The sequence below is a fragment of the Myxine glutinosa genome, chromosome 9 (genome assembly GCF_964187855.1).
Source record: "Myxine glutinosa chromosome 9, kmMyxGlut1.1, whole genome shotgun sequence".
Classification (NCBI taxonomy): domain Eukaryota; kingdom Metazoa; phylum Chordata; class Myxini; order Myxiniformes; family Myxinidae; genus Myxine; species Myxine glutinosa.
Genome location: NC_136269.1, coordinates 7,355,107 through 7,374,892, shown reverse-complemented (window position 1 = coordinate 7,374,892; position 19,786 = coordinate 7,355,107).

The window sequence follows — 19,786 nt, the reverse complement described above, 5'->3', positions numbered from 1 at the left end:
ACTCAAATGTTTTGAGAACGGCCGTATGACTGTGCTCCCAAGTGAATGTGACCATTTCTCTCTCCCACCGGTTCAGCTGCAGTTCGGACTGTGCATTAAATGGTTGTGGTACTGTGGTTAGAGGGTGGGGTTGATGGATTTTGGGGAATAAGTGATTTTTCAACCAGACTGAAATAAAACAAGAACGGCACTCGGTAGAGCGCATACCTCCGCCAAGGTGAACAGTTTCCATTTTATATGCCACTGATACGCGGGAGCTGAATCAAAATGTAATCGGCTTGTTTGTGTCACCGACCCAACTCATCCACCACATTTTGTCATAATCCGTCCACAACATTTTAAATATAATGCGAAATAATATTGGACATACTTTATCGATGTACTCACATTCTAATTGCACATACTTTATAGATGTACTGACATTCCAATTGTACATCATTTGTAGACATAGTCACATTCTAATTGTACAGACTTTTAGACTTGCTCACATTCTAATTGTACATACTTTATAGACTTACTCACATTCTAATTGTACATACTTTGTAGACTTACTCACATTCTAATTGTACATAATTTATAGACTAACTCACATACTAATTGTACATGATTTATAGACTTACTCACATTCTAATTGGACAGACTTTGTAGACTTACTTACATTCTAATTGTACATACTTTATAGACTAGCTCACATTCTAATTGTGCAGAATTTATAGACTTGCTCACATTCTAATTGTACAGACTTTATAGATTTACTCACATTCTAATTGTACAGACGATATAGATGTACTCGTATTCTAATTGTACATACTTTGTCGACTTACTCGCATTCTAACTGTACAGACTTTGTGCACATAGTCACATTCTAATTGTGCAGACTTTATAGACTAGCTCACATTCTAATTGTACATACTTTATAGACTAGCTCACATTCTAATTGTGCAGAATTTATAGACTTGCTCACATTCTAATTGTACAGACTTTATAGATTTACTCACATTCTAATTGTACAGACGTTATAGATGTAATCGCATTATAATTGTACATACTTTGTCGACTTACTCGCATTCTAACTGTACAGACTTTGTGCACATAGTCACATTCTAATTGTGCAGACTTTATAGCCTAGCTCACATTCTAATTGTACATAATTTATAGACTAACTCACATACTAATTGTGCATACTTTATAGACTTACTCACATTCTAATTGTGCAGACTTTATACACGAGCTCACATTCTAATTGTACATAATTTATAGACTAACTCACATACTAATTGTACATACTTTATAGACTTACTCACATTCTAATTGTACATAATTTATAGAATTACTCACATTCTAATTGTACATAATTTATAGACTTACTCACATTCTAATTGTACAGACTTTATAGATGTACTTGCATTCTAATTGTACATAATTTGTAGACTTACTTACATTCTAATTGTACATAATTTATAGACTTACTCACATTCTAATTGTACATAATTTATAGAATTACTCACATTCTAATTGTACATAATTTATAGACTTACTCACATTCTAATTGTACATACTTTGTAGACTTACTCACATTCTAATTGTACATAATTTATAGACCTACTCACATTCTAATTGTACATAATTTATAGACTTACTCACATTCTAATCGTGCAGACTTTGTAGACTTACTCGCATTCTAATTGTACATACTTTGTAGACTTACTCACATTCTAATTGTACATAATTTATAGAATTGCTCACATTCTAATTGTACATAATTTATAGACTTACTCACATTCTAATTGTACATACTTTGTAGACTTACTCACATTCTAATTGTACATAATTTATAGACTTACTCACATTCTAATTGTACATAATTTATAGACTTACTCACATTCTAATTGTGCAGACTTTGTAGACTTACTCGCATTCTAATTGTACATACTTTGTAGACATTGTCACATTCTCATTGTGGTGAGGGCAATAATAATTCACAAATACCTTCCTTTGCTCATACTTGGTATTTACATAGATACTCGAACAAGAAATCCTCACACTCATTCCCTTTGTGCCAAATCTGGATGAAAAATAAATGATTTAAAATAATCAAAAAATTGGAAAAACTTACCTCATGCAAGATAAAGTGATCTCGCCTTTTGACCCCATTCACCGGCATTGCGGTCTCCGTCTTCGCGTCTTCTAATAGTCTGCTGTGGGTCAAAAGACAAACGATAGTGGATACGTGAGATGGAATCTTGTAGATAATGCATCGACGAGGATTGAGGGCATCGACGATGGTGAGATGGGGCCCCTAAACCCCTGGTGGTGTTGCTGTGGAAGGAAATGCCCAGTGAGATGGGGCCCCTAAACCCCTGGTGGTGTTGCTGTGGGAGGAAATGCCCAGTGAGATGGGGCCCCTAAACCCCTGGTGGTGTGGCTGTGGGAGGAAATGCCCAGTGAGATGGGGCCCCTACATCGATGGTGGTGTGGCTGTGGGAGGAAATGCCCAGTGAGATGGGGCCCCTGAACCCCTGGTGGTGTGGCTGTGGGAGGAAATGCCCAGTGAGATGGGGCCCCTAAACCCCTGGTGATGTGGCTGTGGGAGGAAATGCCCAGTGAGATGGGGCACCTAAACCCCTGGTGGTGTGGCTGTGGGAGGAAATGCCCAGTGAGATGGGGCCCCTAAACCCCTGGTGATGTGGCTGTGGGAGGAAATGCCCAGTGAGATGGGGCACCTAAACCCCTGGTGGTGTGGCTGTGGGAGGAAATGCCCAGTGAGATGGGGCCCCTAAACCCCTGGTGATGTGGCTGTGGGAGGAAATGCCCAGTGAGATGGGGCCCCTAAACCCCTGGTGGTGTGGCTGTGGGAGGAAATGCCCAGTGAGATGGGGCCCCTAAACCCCTGGTGGTGTGGCTGTGGGAGGAAATGCCCAGTGAGATAGGGCCCCGAAATTGCTGGTGGTGTGGCTGTGGGAGGAAATGCCCATAGACCGGTAATGACACCATCACAGATGAAGGAAAACATCTGGCCTACAGACGAAAACCCGTGGTTGGAGGAGTTACCACCCCATCTCCGAATGCAGCAGCCCTACAAGTACTTGAAAATCATGATGTACACAAGCACCAGCGTTAGAACCCCTGCTTTTCTTCCTGTCACCACAAGCAGGATGGTGGATGATTATCTGGCCTATTGTACTCCCAGCGGTCCCAGGAATACCCACCCAAAATATCGTTGCGATCGGTTGAGCCGTTTTTGCGGTTCATTCGAACAGACGGACGGACATTTGGTGAATTATAGTGAGATTGTCTGCGACACTGGGCTGCATTCGGACGAACTGAAACCCGCCGCAGCTGCCATAGCTGTTTGGGCAAATCTGACAAAGTAACTTTGCTCTGTCACTCTGGTTTATTTTTGGTGTTTTGTTTGTGATTGTCTGATCAACATTATGCATAAACAAGTATTGTGGTCATCCTTTCCCTGCAATGCTCTCCCTACGTCTATGTAGTGGTTGCTTTCCTTAGACTTCTTTAACGTAGCTGTGGCACACTATCAGGTCATCGGCCATACTTATAATATTTTATTCTCCTATTGATGTATCTGTCCATCCTTGCCTTCAGGTCCTTCATGTAACTGATCTTCATGTTTTTCCAGTTGAATTCCAGTCACGTCCATGAATCCCTTCAAGTTTTCACGACAGCTGTTCACCATGTTCTCAGATTATCGCCATCCAAAACCATGACATCTCATCTCGTTACCCCCACCCTAAACCCCCTCCTTCCAAATCTAGTTTTTATCCTTCCTGAGAGTTTGCTTATGTATCCATCTTGTCCACACCATGTGTCCCCTACATCTCATCCCTTCGCCAACACCCATTGTTTGTCGAAGTCTCCCCATCCTCTATTTTGTCCTTCTATCCTGCGGTTGGTGCCTTCCTCTCTCCACTGTTCCTTTTGTTCAGTTGTGTCCGGATACATTATTTGTTATATCGCTTCCACGAGTCTTCACTCTGCATACAAAAAAAACTACGGCCTTGAAAGGGTACCAAGACTGGTCCTGAAAGGGTACCAAGACTGGTCCTCTCTGCATCCACTCCTGGTCTCTTCCTTGGTGTCATAGGCCTTACCACAGGCTAGAAGCCTTCGTATAGGACGTTATGTAGGCCTTGGATTAAAGACTGGGAATATGATGACGTTACCAGGCCAACAAATTATTCCACCTGCTGGAGTGAGAAAGAAAAGTGTCTCACAAGAATGCTTGAGGGGATTGGATGGAGGATGGTTTCCTTGTGGAAGGTAAGAATTAGACTGAGAAGGTGGTTTAAGGGGTTCCCGCATCTGGACCGTTCAGGCCTTCAGGGTGTGAATGAGGCCCTCCAGTTTACGACAACTGGTTACTCTTCATCACCGAATGGTGAACCTCGGGGGCAACTGGAATGATTTATTTAATCTATAATGAACATTGTCTGTCACCTGTATGCTTATTCGTCTCCCCATTAATGTGTACACCTCACAGTCTGAATTTGCACTTGCCTGAACAAATAAATAATATAACCTCTTCCTTTATCAAATATCTTGTGCAAAGTAATCCAAAACATTTTACTTCCTCATGGTACCTTACCTTGGCAGCATTCCATTGTCGATATGCACGACGAGTCTTCAGGTCATGCATGAAGCCTCCTCCAAGGTGAGGTGTTGCTTCTTTCACCTGAAGATACTGAGGGAAGTACTGATTTGGGAAAGCTCTCCGAGCTTCGATGTCGAGGTCTGAAGTGGGAAACAGGTGGCAATGAAGGTCACACGTATGATGTCATTACGGTGTGAACACCTCACTTCGAGAGCGGCAGGAAAGGTCATTCATCTTTGGAGTAGAGATAGGTTACAGACGATGTATGGTCGGGTCTCAAGAACATTGGGGGTGTGTTCATTTACCAAGTTTCTTGTGGAGAGATCGCCAAGTGGTTTAAACATTCGAGCAAGCACTCCATTCAAAACCGGTAAGGAACGGCTGGCTTGGTAAGCGCTAGCTAGCTGCTTGGCAAAGGAGCACACCACCAACGCTTGTGGGGTATATAGATTACAGTAGATCTTCGCTCAATTCTGTAAGTAAAACTTACCTCACGGATGTCGGGATTCCTACAAATTTCTTTGTTTAATGTTATAAACAGCATCAGCGACTGTTTAAAAAGCTAATCATACGTGTTTGTGGTTCATAATATTTTACAAGTCCGGTTACACCGCTGTTAGACTTCCGGGCTTTTTTATGGAATAAAGCGTGACTAACACAGAAGAAGCACACAAACAACAACAACAACAGCTACAATGTATTATAAAACATCCTTTTTTCACGTTTCACTTCATTTTACATCCTCAATGAGATTCACAGATACACGTGCAATATGTTTATGAAGTACAACTTGCCGTCATTTGATTAAGAATCGTCATCGAAACGACCGGGTGGCATGCACACCTAGTTGTAATAAAAACAAGGTAACTATGAAAGCAGCAATTGGTAATCTTCCATTCCTGATGGTTACCTCGGCAGAATTTCTCATGTGTCACGGGGCTCCGACAAAGCGCACAGTGCACCTGTTCGGTGCTGTGACGACGCACTTCCTGCAGGCACGAGACACAAAAAACATGGTGACAGGGAAGGTACTTGTGCGGCCCAACTGCTATGTCAAGGCAAATGGGACAGGTGAGATCCTGCAGGTGTTCGGTCTCCTTCTGGGTCGTGTTTGGTTCCACCTGCACTCACAAGATAAATGAATCACTCACGGTCGTTGAACAATGTTGTGGAAATATACTATTTTTATCTTGAAACTAACAATATTTATATTGGGAGCATCGATACCCAGAATTGATGATATATGATGAATGGCATGTGATTTAAAAACACCTCTTTTAATTAACAAAGGGTTAAAAAAAATCAACACTTGATCTTGAATCCGAACCACAAAATGTCGGGTTTTTCCAAACCCATGAAAAGCCGGACAAAGGCACATTGGCCTAAAAACCAAGATGGACGATCATGCAAAGAGCCGCTGTTTCTCCAATCCCCCATAACATAACAACATAACACACACATAGCACCAGATTTATGGTGGTGGAGGCCCCAGTGCACACATGGGTGGTGGTGGCCTTCACAACAACAACTACACCTCCAATAATAGGAGTGCTCTGAAAAAATTACCTCAACATTGCCTTCACAACAACAACAACAAGTGCAAACACAACACATCACCAAAAGAACACCATCCCTACTGTGAAGCATGGTGGTGGCAGCATCATGTTATGGGGATGTTTCTCATCAGCAGGGACTGGAGCACATGTCAGGATAGAAGGGAAAATGGATGGAGGAAAATACAGAAAAATACGAGAGGAAAACCTGCTGCCCTCTGCAAGAAAGCTGGAAGTTCACCTTTCAGCATGACAACGACCCGAAGCACACAGCCAAAGCTACACTGGAGGGGTTCAGGAACAAAAAGATAAATGTCCTTGAGTTGCCCAGAAAGAGCCCTGATCTAAATAAAATTGAAAATCTGTGGCATGACTTGAAGATTGCTGTTCATCAACGCTCCCCACACAACTTGACTGAGCTTTTAAAACTTGACAGTTTTTTTTTTTACAGAATTATGGGCAAATATTGCTCAATCAAGGTGTGCAAAGTTGGTAGAGACCTACCCAAACAGACTCACACCTGTAATTGCTGTCAAAGGTGTTTCCACCAAGTATTAACTCGGGGGGATGGACACTTATCCACCCAAGATATTCTAGTTTTGTTTTTTAAAGCAACTTTCTGAAATTTGTAGAATTTGTTTTTCACTTGGAAGTTGTGGGTTACGATGTGTAAATAAAGGTGGATAAAGTCTGGTTTAATGCAACTTATTTACAGGCTATAACGCAACAAAAGGTGAACATTTTGAAAAGGGGGTGTAGACTTTCTACAGGCCCTGTATGTATCCTGAAAATAATCCTGGTTGAGCCCTTCGGTGGTGGAGGCCCCAGGCACGTGCCCAGTTGTCCTTACATATATCCGGCCACACGCACACACACACACACACACACACACACACACACACACACACACACACACACACACACACACATACACACACCAAAAACCTCTACTGGTACGAAATTAGAAATACACAGAAACCTTGAAACAGGAGGAGGTCATTCGGCCCATCAAGCCTGTGTCATGTCCACATTCACCACAACCCCACATTCCACATTGTCCACATTGTCCACAACATGTCCACAACATGTCATGTCCACATTGTCCACAACACAATTTGGTCTTGCTGGCGAGGGTTCGTTTATTCTCAGCTCTCCATGCTATCCATCGAAATCGAAGTTAAGTAATATTGTTCCCATTTGTATTTTCGTTATAACTATTTATTTTATGGTGTATATATTGTCTCCCGACGAAGATTTTCGGTGCAAATCTTTCATACCTGTATTGAAAATCGTGTTAATTCGGGTCGTGTTTTGAGGCCTTGTAGTTGTACAGTGAACACTGTACAACCTTGAGGCTTTGTTTTTCTCTCAGCGGTCCGTGTTTTTGTGATCCAATAACTTTCGTTCTCTGTTTTCCCAATCTTTTCACCCCATAGCCCTCTTCCTTGTGTAAATCACAACTCAAAAAAATCCAAAAAAAAAACATTTCCTTCTCTGTTCTCATTCGTTTATTCATTCTTATTCGTTCGTTCGTTCGTTCTTCGACCACGTGTTTCTCCCCCATTTCCCCAGATAGATTGTCAAATTTCAACTCGTTATTTTATCGTCCATGCGTTATTGTTTTGATTATAGTTACTTTTGGTTTGAATTTCCTGTAACTTGTAATTATTTAATCGTGTTCTGCTCCTCGTGTGCGGCCTTGTAGTTCTACCCCCGTCGGTGTTTGTTATCTTAATCGTGTTTTGCTTGGCTCTTAGTTTTTTCCCTTCTACCCCGAACATAATACTCTGTCTAACGTTCTAAATCCCCACCTCCCCCCCCCCCCCACCCCCAAAAACCAAACAAACAAAAAACTTATACGTCTCCCTCACTACATGGTCTAAATTCACATTCATTCCATCCCTCCTCCATCATTCTGAACCGGATTGCTAACTTGAAAATCACAACAAACCCAATTTGTTTTCAATGTTCGTCTTTCATTAATCATCCACTTTCTAAACTCCCCTCTTGCCCCTCCCATCCAAATCCCTCCCCTTGCACCTACACTCCTAAACTCCCCCCTTGCCCCGCCACTCTTAAACTCCCCCCCTGCCCCTCCACTCCAGAACTCCCCCCTTGCCCTTCCACTCCTGAACTCCCCCCTTGCCCTTCCCCTCCTAAACTCCCCCCTCACTCCTCCCCTTCAAAACTCCCCCCCAACCCCTCCCATTCAAATCTCCCCCCATACCATTCCTCTCCAATTCTCCCTCCTCCCCCCTCCTCCTCAAAGCTGCCTCCTCCCCACTTCGTCTCCCTTCTATCTCATACCTCCACCCCCCCCAACCTTCTTCTTTCCTCTGCCCCCCCTCAAACAACCCCTCACTGTGCCTCATCCCTTCACCTTCAAACCTTTCATCCTCCTCATCCTTCCCTTTCTTGGAACTCTTCTGCAATCGCTGACACACTATCAACTGCTCTCCCTACCTCCCCCTCTCATCCTTCATCTTACCCTACTCCTCCCCTCCCCTGTCCTGTACCCGATGCTCCCCCTCTCTCTTCATTAACGGTATGGACCTCAAACATCCGGGGCCATCGCTCAAACCTGACTGATCTCTCCATACAGGTTGCTTCTGACAATCCAGACTTGATCTGCTTAACAGAGACTTTCCTCCTTCAAGATGTCTCTGATTCCTTAATATCTCTTCCTGGTTACTCCCTCCTCCGGTATGATAGACGTGAGCCTCGGCCTGGTGGTGGGGTGGCTATCTTTATCAAAAACTCTCTTCCTCACTCGCCCTGCACTGCCCTCTCTCCTCCTCACCCCCACCTCACCCAGGAGTACCTCTGGCTACTGCTTCCTCTCCGCTCCCACCTTTTGTTCATATGTGTTCTGTACCGTCCCCCAAACAGTGATGACTCCATCTACATTTCACTGTCTGACAACATGGACCAACTTCTATCCACTCATCCCAACTCTCTCTTCCTCATATGTGGTGACTTCAATTGTCATCATGCCACCTGGTTGGGTGTGGGTTCCTCTCTCACCAGTCATGGCACCTCAGCAAAGGACTTCTGTGACTCACTGGGATTGACACAATCTGTCAATTTCCCGACCCGGATCTCAGCCAATGGAGTATCTTCACTTCCAGACTTGGTTATGACTAACTTCCCTGCTAATGTCTGCTGCTCTTCTTCTGCTCCAATCGGTTCTTCTGATCATGTGCTTGTCAAAGTGGACATCTCTCTGGCCATTCTCAGAGAGCCTCCTCAGCGTCGACGAGTCTGGCATTTGTTACATATTTATGTGAATGTATGTGAAGTACCATGCAGGTCTTTGCTTCCGTGTGTAGTATATTAAGTTGTTGTGTAGTTGTTGTGGTTGGAGGGTCAGGAGCCCTTCTGAAAGAGTGGCAGGAAACGGAAGTGGCCGGAAGCGGAAGTGACGGGAAAGGGAGGAAAAAGACACGAGGGAAAGGAAGGTGCCTTCTTCCTCGCCCCGCTCCGACAAAAGGTGGAAGCGACCTTGCGCTGCGTGGAAAACGCGCCGTTTCGAAACGTCTGGCGAGAGGAGTTACCTGGGCGGTAAATACCTTTTGACACGTCCAGTCACCGTGAGTTCGTGCACGAAACCAAGCGTCCGGGACAGTTTGCCCCGTCTACAAAGACGCGTACGGGTCCGCACGTTGGGCCTCGCTCGCGTCGGAAGCCGCGCTGGGTTTTGCCCCGTCTACAAAGACGCGTACGGGTCCGCACGTTGGGCCTCGCTCGCGTCGGAAGCCGCGCTGGGTTTTTGCCCATCTACAAGGACGCGTAAGGGTCGCACTTGGGGCCTCGCGCACGTTGGACGCCGCGCTGGGTTTGCCCCGTGGCTTGGCAAGGAGGTGCGCTGCAGCCGCGGCCCCAGTACGAGACTGCACGTTGGGAGCACGTCCGCCCGGGGTTCGTCCAACCGCCCGTGTGCGGAGAGGAGAGACATTGACCACGGAGGGAGTCAGGAGTGGGGCTCACGTGAGGAATGTATAAGATTAAGATGGCCATCTTAGAGTTTGTGTAGATGAGTTCACATGGTTGTAATATTGATTGTGCCTGGTTGTGTATTGTTGATTGCTCGGGGAAAATCTCCGTGGTTGTGTCTTTGAAAGTGTTTGGTATCATTACCATTGGAAATATATACTTGCACATCAGTTGTCTCCTGGGTGAAATTCCTATGGATTGCGTGGCGAATGCACCTATATAATACTATTTGCTGGCGAGGGTCCTCTCACGGTCCGGGGGTCACCGAGACCTGGTATGCACTGAGGGGACCACGTAACAGAATTGGGGGCTCGTCCAAATTACGATTTGCGGTTTCGCAATTGGGTCTACGTCCGGGATCTAAAATTGAATAAAGTAATAAAATAATAATTTTAATTAATTAAAATTTATTAATTAATTATTAATTGGTAAATTTTTTTTGTGAGAAATTGGGGTAAAATCTTGGGTGAAGGTTAACAGGTGTTAACGATAGGCACCATGGCGTTTGTGGCACAGAACTTTGGGGTAACCCCGAGTGAGGCACAGTTCCGAGCGTTGCTAAAGTCGGATCTCTTGAAATTGGCCAAACATTTTAACTTGGAGGTCCGAACTAATTTGAGGAAGGCAGAGTTGCAGGCCACGGTGATACAATCTATGGTGGGATTAGGAACATGGGACGAGTTAGCCTGGGAGTGGCTACCCGAAGAACCAGAAGACGTGGAGCTCCGGAAACTGGAGTTGCAATTACGGAGCCAGGAACGGATCAAAGAAGAAGAAAGGAAAGCAGAAGAGAGAAGAGAAGAGAAGCAAGCAGAGGAAAGGAGAGTGGAACGAGAACTCCAGGAAAGGTTAAAAGAAGAAGAAAGGAAAGCAGAAGCGAGGAGGGAAGAGAAACAAGCAGAGGAAAGGAGAGTGGAAAGAGAACTCCAGGAAAGAAGAGAAAAGGAACAAGCAGAGGAAAGGAGAGCTGCAAGGGACCTCGAAGCAGAGGAGAGAAAAGCGGAAAGGGAATTAAAGGAACGTGACATGGAGCTTCAGCGGGAAATCAAGTTCAAGGAGCTGGAGTTAATGAGAGAACGGGGAGAGGCACCACCCTTGCTGACGGGGTCGACACCTAACCAGAAAACCTGGGATGTGGGCAGACATGTGAGGCTGGTTCCACCGTTCAGTGAAAAGGAAGTCGCGAAATTCTTCCCACACTTTGAGAAAGTGGCTCGACAATTAAACTGGCCGGAGGAGGCCTGGACCATACTCGTACAAAGTGTGCTGGTGGGGAAAGCTCAGGAAATTTATTCGGCGCTACCCATGGACCAATGTGCAGATTATGAGGTACTGAAGAAGCACATCCTCAAGGCCTATGAGTTGGTTCCGGAAGCTTACAGGCAAAAATTCAGGAATGCCAGGAAGAGGGAGAGTGAGACCCATGTGGAGTTTGCCAGAGTGAAAGAAAACATGTTTTATCGGTGGTGTGAGTCAAAAGGAGTCGGGAAAGACTTCGAGACATTGCGGGACTTGATCCTGGTGGAGGAATTCCAGCAGTGTGTCCACGAGGACATCAAAGTGTACCTGCAGGAAAAGAAGGTACCAAAGTTGTGGGACGCAGCCACCATGGCAGATGATTATGCCTTAACCCACCGAATAGGGGTCCACGAACCTAACTCCTCGCCTAGATCTCCGCAGGGGAGGTGGGGAACAGCAGGTGCGGAGAACGACCATACATGGCGGCGGCCTCGAGATGATTATGGGGACAACTATGATACCCCACCGGTTCGAAATCAGAGGGATGCGGGCCCAAGACAAACTTATAGTTCGGGGGGCCCGAGGCAGACCCCGAGTTTTTCCTCCGGGCCTACTTGCGCGTTTTGCAAAAAACCTGGACACTTGATGTCCAGTTGTTACCTCATGAAAAGGGACAACCCAGAGCGGAGTCCGACTATTACAACTCCGAATGCGATGGCTAGCGTAAGAAATCGCCATCAAGAGGGTTACCAACCATTTATTTCCGAGGGGTTTGTGTCACTGGATGGAGCCTCGACTAACCGGAGACCGGTTAGGATATTGAGAGACACAGGGGCCCATCAATCTTTAATGCTTGAAGGCATTTTGCCATGGTCCGAGGAGACGGCAACGGGGGATAGTGTTCGTTTACAGGGGATCGGGGGCGGTGTTAGTGCTCCCCTTCAGGTCATCCAGTTGGAGTCCGATTTGGTGTCAGGACCGGTCACCGTCGGTTTACAAGCCACGTTTCCTGTAGAGGGTGTATCTGTGGTTCTCGGGAATGATTTGGCCGGGGGTCAAGTTTATGGTAACCTGAGGGTTGATAAAGAGCCCAGCAGGGAAAATAACACCACACCAGCTCGGGATGGTGACAAAAGTGCCAAGTTATTTGTAGGGGGACTGAACTTCAAAACAGAGGAAGAAGTTCTGACCTCTGTCTTCAACAGATATGGGCCGCTGGTGGAAGTGCGGTTGGTAAGAGACTGGGAAACGCAACAGTCAAGAGGGTTCGGCTTTGTCACGTTTGCCAGCACAAAAGGCGCCAGAGAGGCAGAGAAGAATTGGAATGGCAAGGATTTGGAGGGTCGGACCATAACAGTAGGGAAGGCATTTCGTAGGCGTCGAGAGGTCTACAGGAGAGGACAACTGGGCGGTAGTTTGGGTGGTGGCCGCAGTCAATATTATTATGGAGGCTCCCTGAGTTACGGCCGCTCCCGAAGGAAGAATGGGCAAAGTAGTGGCCGAGAAGAAGACCGGTATTCAGGGGACTACAGGGACCAGTGGTCCCACCCTAATTATTAGGGACGTTCTGAGAAGTTGAAGCACTGAAGGCGGCGGAGCCGCCGAGCCAAGATTCCTACACGAATTAACCGTGAACGCCGTTCCTAAAGGCGTCCATGTAGTGAACTTTCCTGCACGGACTAACCGTGAACTCCACGTTCCTCAAGGCGCCCATGTAGAGAACTTTCCTGCACGGACTAACCGTGAACTCCACGTTCCTCAAGGCGCCCATGTAGAGAACTTTCCTGCACGGACTAACCGTGAACTCCGCGTTCCTAAAGGCATCCAGGTAGTGAATACTCGGCTTGGCCTCCCGGAAAAGTGCTATCGAGTGGCTTAACTGGCTTTATTTTTAAGTGATAACTGTGCCCGGGGGGAACTGATAATGTGGGGGGGTTGAGTTATCTGGTTTGTTTCTCCAAATTGGCCGGCAAAGAAAGTTTTCGCTGGGTTCAAACTTTCTTTCGTGAAGGGGGGGAGTGTTACATATTTATGTGAATGTATGTGAAGTACCATGCAGGTCTTTGCTTCCGTGTGTAGTATATTAAGTTGTTGTGTAGTTGTTGTGGTTGGAGGGTCAGGAGCCCTTCTGAAAGAGTGGCAGGAAACGGAAGTGGCCGGAAGCGGAAGTGACGGGAAAGGGAGGAAAAAGACACGAGGGAAAGGAAGGTGCCTTCTTCCTCGCCCCGCTCCGACAAAAGGTGGAAGCGACCTTGCGCTGCGTGGAAAACGCGCCGTTTCGAAACGTCTGGCGAGAGGAGTTACCTGGGCGGTAAATACCTTTTGACACGTCCAGTCACCGTGAGTTCGTGCACGAAACCAAGCGTCCGGGACAGTTTGCCCCGTCTACAAAGACGCGTACGGGTCCGCACGTTGGGCCTCGCTCGCGTCGGAAGCCGCGCTGGGTTTTGCCCCGTCTACAAAGACGCGTACGGGTCCGCACGTTGGGCCTCGCTCGCGTCGGAAGCCGCGCTGGGTTTTTGCCCATCTACAAGGACGCGTAAGGGTCGCACTTGGGGCCTCGCGCACGTTGGACGCCGCGCTGGGTTTGCCCCGTGGCTTGGCAAGGAGGTGCGCTGCAGCCGCGGCCCCAGTACGAGACTGCACGTTGGGAGCACGTCCGCCCGGGGTTCGTCCAACCGCCCGTGTGCGGAGAGGAGAGACATTGACCACGGAGGGAGTCAGGAGTGGGGCTCACGTGAGGAATGTATAAGATTAAGATGGCCATCTTAGAGTTTGTGTAGATGAGTTCACATGGTTGTAATATTGATTGTGCCTGGTTGTGTATTGTTGATTGCTCGGGGAAAATCTCCGTGGTTGTGTCTTTGAAAGTGTTTGGTATCATTACCATTGGAAATATATACTTGCACATCAGTTGTCTCCTGGGTGAAATTCCTATGGATTGCGTGGCGAATGCACCTATATAATACTATTTGCTGGCGAGGGTCCTCTCACGGTCCGGGGGTCACCGAGACCTGGTATGCACTGAGGGGACCACGTAACACATTTCACTCAGGCCGACTGGGACGGTCTTCAAGCAGCCATCAATCGTCTGGATTGGTCTCCCATCTCCACTGCCTCTGACATCAATTCTTCCTGGGAATTCTTCCAAAGCAAACTGATCTCTCTCATGCACAGATTTATCCCATCTCGCCTTCAGTTGTCTTACCCTTCCTCCCGTCCATGGTACACTGAATCTTGTGGTGAGGCAGTTGCCCTGAAACAACTTGCCTTTGCCTCTTGGAAGGCTAATCCAACTGAAGGAAATCTCAGTTCCTTCCACCAAGCTCGGAACAAGTGTGTGTCTACCCTCAGGAGTGCCAGGAAGCACTATCTCTCCTCACTCAAGAATGAACTCTCAAACCTGTCTCCTTCCTCCAAATCCTGGTGGCATCTGGTCAAATCCGTTTCTGGTTGTTGTTCCCCCTCCATCCCCTCCCTTACCTCAAATGGCCACACAGTTGACATCGCACAAGACAAAGCCGAATGCCTCAACTCTGTGTTTGCCTCAAAATCCTTAGTCCCAAACCCATCTCTCTCTGTTCCCACCTTTCCCAGTCGAACCAAACTGCTCCTGGACTCTGTGACCTTCTCTCCTGACAAGGTGGAGGAGTTTTTGTCAAACCTCGACTCTGATTCTGCAACTGGACCAGATGGCATCAGCCCACGGGTCCTAAAATCCTGCTCTGCCGCTCTATCTCACCCTCTCTCTGTTCTTTTCACCCTATCTTTTGCTCAAGGTCATCTGCCAGCATCCTGGAAATCAGCAAACATTACCGCCTTACACAAAAAAGGTGCAAAAACAGATCCTTGCAACTACAGACCAATCAGCCTGTTCCCAATTATCAGCAAAGTCATGGAATCCATCATTGCTTCGGATATGAAATCTTTCCTCTTCTCCAATGGCTTGATCTCTGACCATCAATTTGTTTCAGACCAGGTCACTCTACTCTGGACATGCTGCTTCTACTGTCTCAACAATGGATGGAGGTCCTCAATGCCAAACAGGAAATCAGAGCTGTCTCCCTTGACATATCACGGGCCTTTGATACGGTCTGGCACCCAGCTCTGCTCACCAAACTCTCCTCCTATGGTATCCATGGAAATCTCCATGCATGGCTTGTGGACTTCCTCTCTGGTCATAGTCAACGTGTGGCCCTGAATGGATTTCTCTTATCTCCCCCTTCCTGTTCAGGCTGGAGTTCCCCAAGGAAGTGTGCTGGGCCCTGTCCTTTTTCTGGTCTTTATCAATGATCTCTCCGACTCTCTGGAAAATCCTCTCTATCTCTTTGCTGATGACTCCACTCTCTGCCGCTCCATTCCTCTTCCCTCAGATCGGCAGTCTGCAGCCTCCTCACTCTCTGAAGACCTGGACAAAATCACAGACTGCTCAAACAAGTGGAACATGTCTTTCAATCCTGACAAATCTCACTCTCTTACTATGTCTCTCCGAAAAGATCGACTGGACAACCCTCCCATCTACTTTCTCAACAATCCTCTCCAAGAAGTTCTGTCGCTCAAGCTTTTGGGTCTCACTATCTGCCATGATCTTTCTTGGGAAAACCACATTTCCAAGCTGGCCTCCAAAGCCAGTCGCCGACTGGGCAGCCTCCGTCGTGCGAAGTCCTTCCTCGGCACACCTGAGCTCCTCACCACATACAAGGCTTTCATCCGCAGCTCAATGGAATACTGTTCTCCCCTCTGGGCTGGTGCTCCTGCCTCACACCTGGCTCGGCTTCACGCTGTTGAATCCAAAGCTTTCAAAATCATTGGAATCTCCCGCGATGAAGCTATCTCTGAGGGCCTTTCACTCACTCACCGCAGGCAGGTAGGGGGTCTTTCTGTCTTCTACCGACTCCTCTCCGGCCTTGCTCCCCCAGCTCTCTCTGTGCTCTGTCCCCCAAATATTCCTACAGGTCGCACAGGATCTGCCAGCAACCCTCTGATGGTTAAACTGCCGAAATCTCGGCTCTCTGCTCACCTTCACTCTTTCATTCCTCTTTTTTCCCGCCTCTGGAACAAACTCCCACACTCCCTTCAATCCCTCTCCTCCCTCCAGGTCTTTAAAACAGCTGTTCACCACCATCTCTTATCTTCCCCCATCCAAAACCTTGATCTTTTCTACCCCCACTAATTCACCCCAGATTCACCTTGTTTGAAATTCCAACTTCTTTCCTGGAAATCCTGGCAGTGTCCATATGTTTATACCTCTCCCACCCCCCCCCCCCCCCATTCACATGCCTCCCCCCCAAAGCCCTCTCCCTCCCACAGATCTCTCGATGTCTCCATGTCTCTCGGTCCCTGCTCTCAAATGTTGTGTTTGTGTCCTTCCCCCTCTCCCCCATCTTGTCTACCGCTCCCGATGTTATTTGTTTTATGTGTCTGTTTGTCTTTCTGTGTGATTCATGTTCGCTCTTTCACGAGCCTCGATCTTGTATACAAAAAAAAAAAAAAAAACCCCCAACACCCAACACCATCCCTGTACTGTATAATATTACATAATTTATTATTTTCTCTCACTATGTACCTCCTGTGCTTTATGCTGTGGGTGGTGTCGAGACTGGGTCGTTTCGTGCGGAGAGGCATCCACTGCAACTTTGCGGAATTGCAGAAGTACAACCGCTTCGGTCTACGGGTAGGTGAGGAAGATACAAACCACGTGATGAGTAAATGAAACATTGGTGAGGAAGACACAAACCATGTGATCAGTAAATTAATTATTTAAAACGAGTAGAAAACCCGTCAAAAATGACAGGTTGGAACAGTTTATTTGCCGGGGCAGCCTCGTGATCGTGCCAAAGTCTGAAGCCTGGGCCTCGTGTCAGGTGTGCTTATATCTTCTTTATTTATTAGACATCCTGCAGACGTAAATGAACACTCGGTTTACTCTGCGCATGTTGAACATTACATGCAGTGAATTTCACCTCCACGTGCCTTGTATTTATTGTGATGAAAAAAAACTCCCGCTTCTGTACAACATCCTTGAGGTTCAGTTTGCAAGCCACCATCTACAATTCCAATGTAAGAGACATAATTACTCTTCTTTTATGTCTTTGGAGTCCTCAAGGTCTTTTGGGTTAATTGGGTCCTCGGGGTCTTTTGGGTCTTCTGGTTTCATGGCATCTTTTGGGTCATTTGAGTCTTTTGGGTCCTCTGGATCTTTGGGGTCCATGGGTATTTTCGGTCCTCTGGGTCGTTGGGGTATTTTAGGGTTTTTGGGGTATTTTGGGTCATCGGGGTGATTTGGGTATTTGGGGTCCACTGGGACCTCGGGATCTTTTTGGTGTTTTGGGGTCTTTTTGATGTTTTGGATATTGCTTGGGTCTATGGAGTCGTTAAGGGTCTTTGGGATCTTTTGGATCTTCAGAGTGTTTTGGGTCTTTGTGGCATTTTGGTTCTCAGGGTATTTTGGGTCTTCATGGTGTTTTTTTCGGCCTTTCGTCTTTTTGGATATTTGGGGTCTTCATGGGGTCTTCGGGGTTTTTGGTTCTTCGTGGTGTTTTGGGTCACATGAAGAGTCACATGAAGTGTATGAGTCACATGAAGAGTGAAAAGTGTTCGCATTAATTATATAGAGTGAATGAATCATGAATGACTTATGAAGGGTGTTTTATTGATAGCATGAGATAAGAAAAACCGATCGTGTTCTTACGTTAACTAGTTAGACCAGCGACGAAAGAATCTCGTCACAGAGCAGTAACTGAAGTCTCATTCTCAACGACAACGGTACTCAGTGGAAAGCACACCTCCGCCAGGTTGAACAGTTTACGTTTTGTGTCAACTGAACCGTTCGTTCTGGATCCGACATCAAGCAAAATCGAATCAGCTTGTTCTCGTCACAAACCCAACTCATCCACAAAGTTTTGTCGTAACTCGTCCACAACTTTTTTCAAATTTCATGCTGCATATCGTTTTTGTCCCGATCACTCAACAGTGAAGAATCGCTTTAAAATGTTTAAATCCTGGTATCCGTTTTTCGGATCTTCACCAAATTTAAATCAACTCGCAACGGCACCTGCCCTATGGGCGGGGCTCCAATTGGGAAGCCCAAATGAAAAGGTAAAATATCAGAAATTGAAGGTTTTTTTATTTTAAACGATTCATATAAACATCCGATGAATCATATCACACGCAAATCATCAAAATCTAAACAGCATCTTAAGAATTTCAGTAAAAGCCACATCACTGTTCATATCGGTAAATATTATTCCATCGTGTTTCAAATCGTGATCGATGCACGATGATCGTGATGATCGTGATCGTGAATCGTGTTCACAACCGCGATGTCGAACGTAAAACAATTATTACCTGACGATCGTTTCTCTTCCATTTTTTCTTCATCCTTGTAAACCAAGACCACATCTTGCTTTGAATGCAGAAGGTGGATAAAGGGAGCGCAAAAGACTCACACGCGAACTCGAACACGAAAATTCCGAAACGCAACAAAGCTCCGTGCGTCACAATGATAGGGGGCGGGGCTTCATCTCCATCCACTTAAACACCAACGTTCCGAAACGCAACAACAAAGCTCCGTGCGTCACAATGATAGGGGGCGGGGCTTCATCTCCATCCACTCAAACACCAACGTTCCGAAACGCAACAACAAAGCACCGTGTCACAATGGATGTGGGCGGGGCTTCATCTCCATCGTTGCCCTCATTAACAATGACTTATGGAATAAACTTAAAACTGGTGACACATCCACACATTTTGGTTTTTAAAATATCGATTTGAAAAAAAACAAAAAAAAAAACACTTTTCTTCGGACCACAGAAGAGGCTCAGTTTTCTCGACCTCACTGAACTTGATGGTTCTGGTTCGGGAACGTTTGGTGCATCGCGATGAACCCGAACGTTCATTTCCAGCCCAGGTGTGGGTGCGTGGCAGGATGGTCTCGAGGTGCACACCTGACCTTTAACCTGTACTGTGTAGCCTGCGTACGAATGCCGACTCAGCTGTAAACTCCCATCCTGGTGTTTCACAAACATCTTGCCACCACTGTGCTTCCCTTCGAAAAATCACTCCGCGTGCCATTCCTCAATCGTCCTATGATCCTCCCGATACAGTTGGTGTGACTTTTGCAGCAGATGTCCTAAAGCGTGGGCGTCAACTGATCTTGATCTTGCGCGAGTGCATCACTTCCTGCACCCGTTCCCCTCTCATTTATGACGAACGCCATGACACCCTACGTGACGGCCTGCTCAAACTCATCAGTGAACTTCATCCGATGGAGGACCTCCCTGCTGTCATCCGGACTGATCAAGCCTCTGCATTCAAGCCTCCCACTAATGACAAGCTCCTGCAAGATCACCGCGTCTCCCTCGAGCTTCGTCGCGTCAAAAACCCTGTC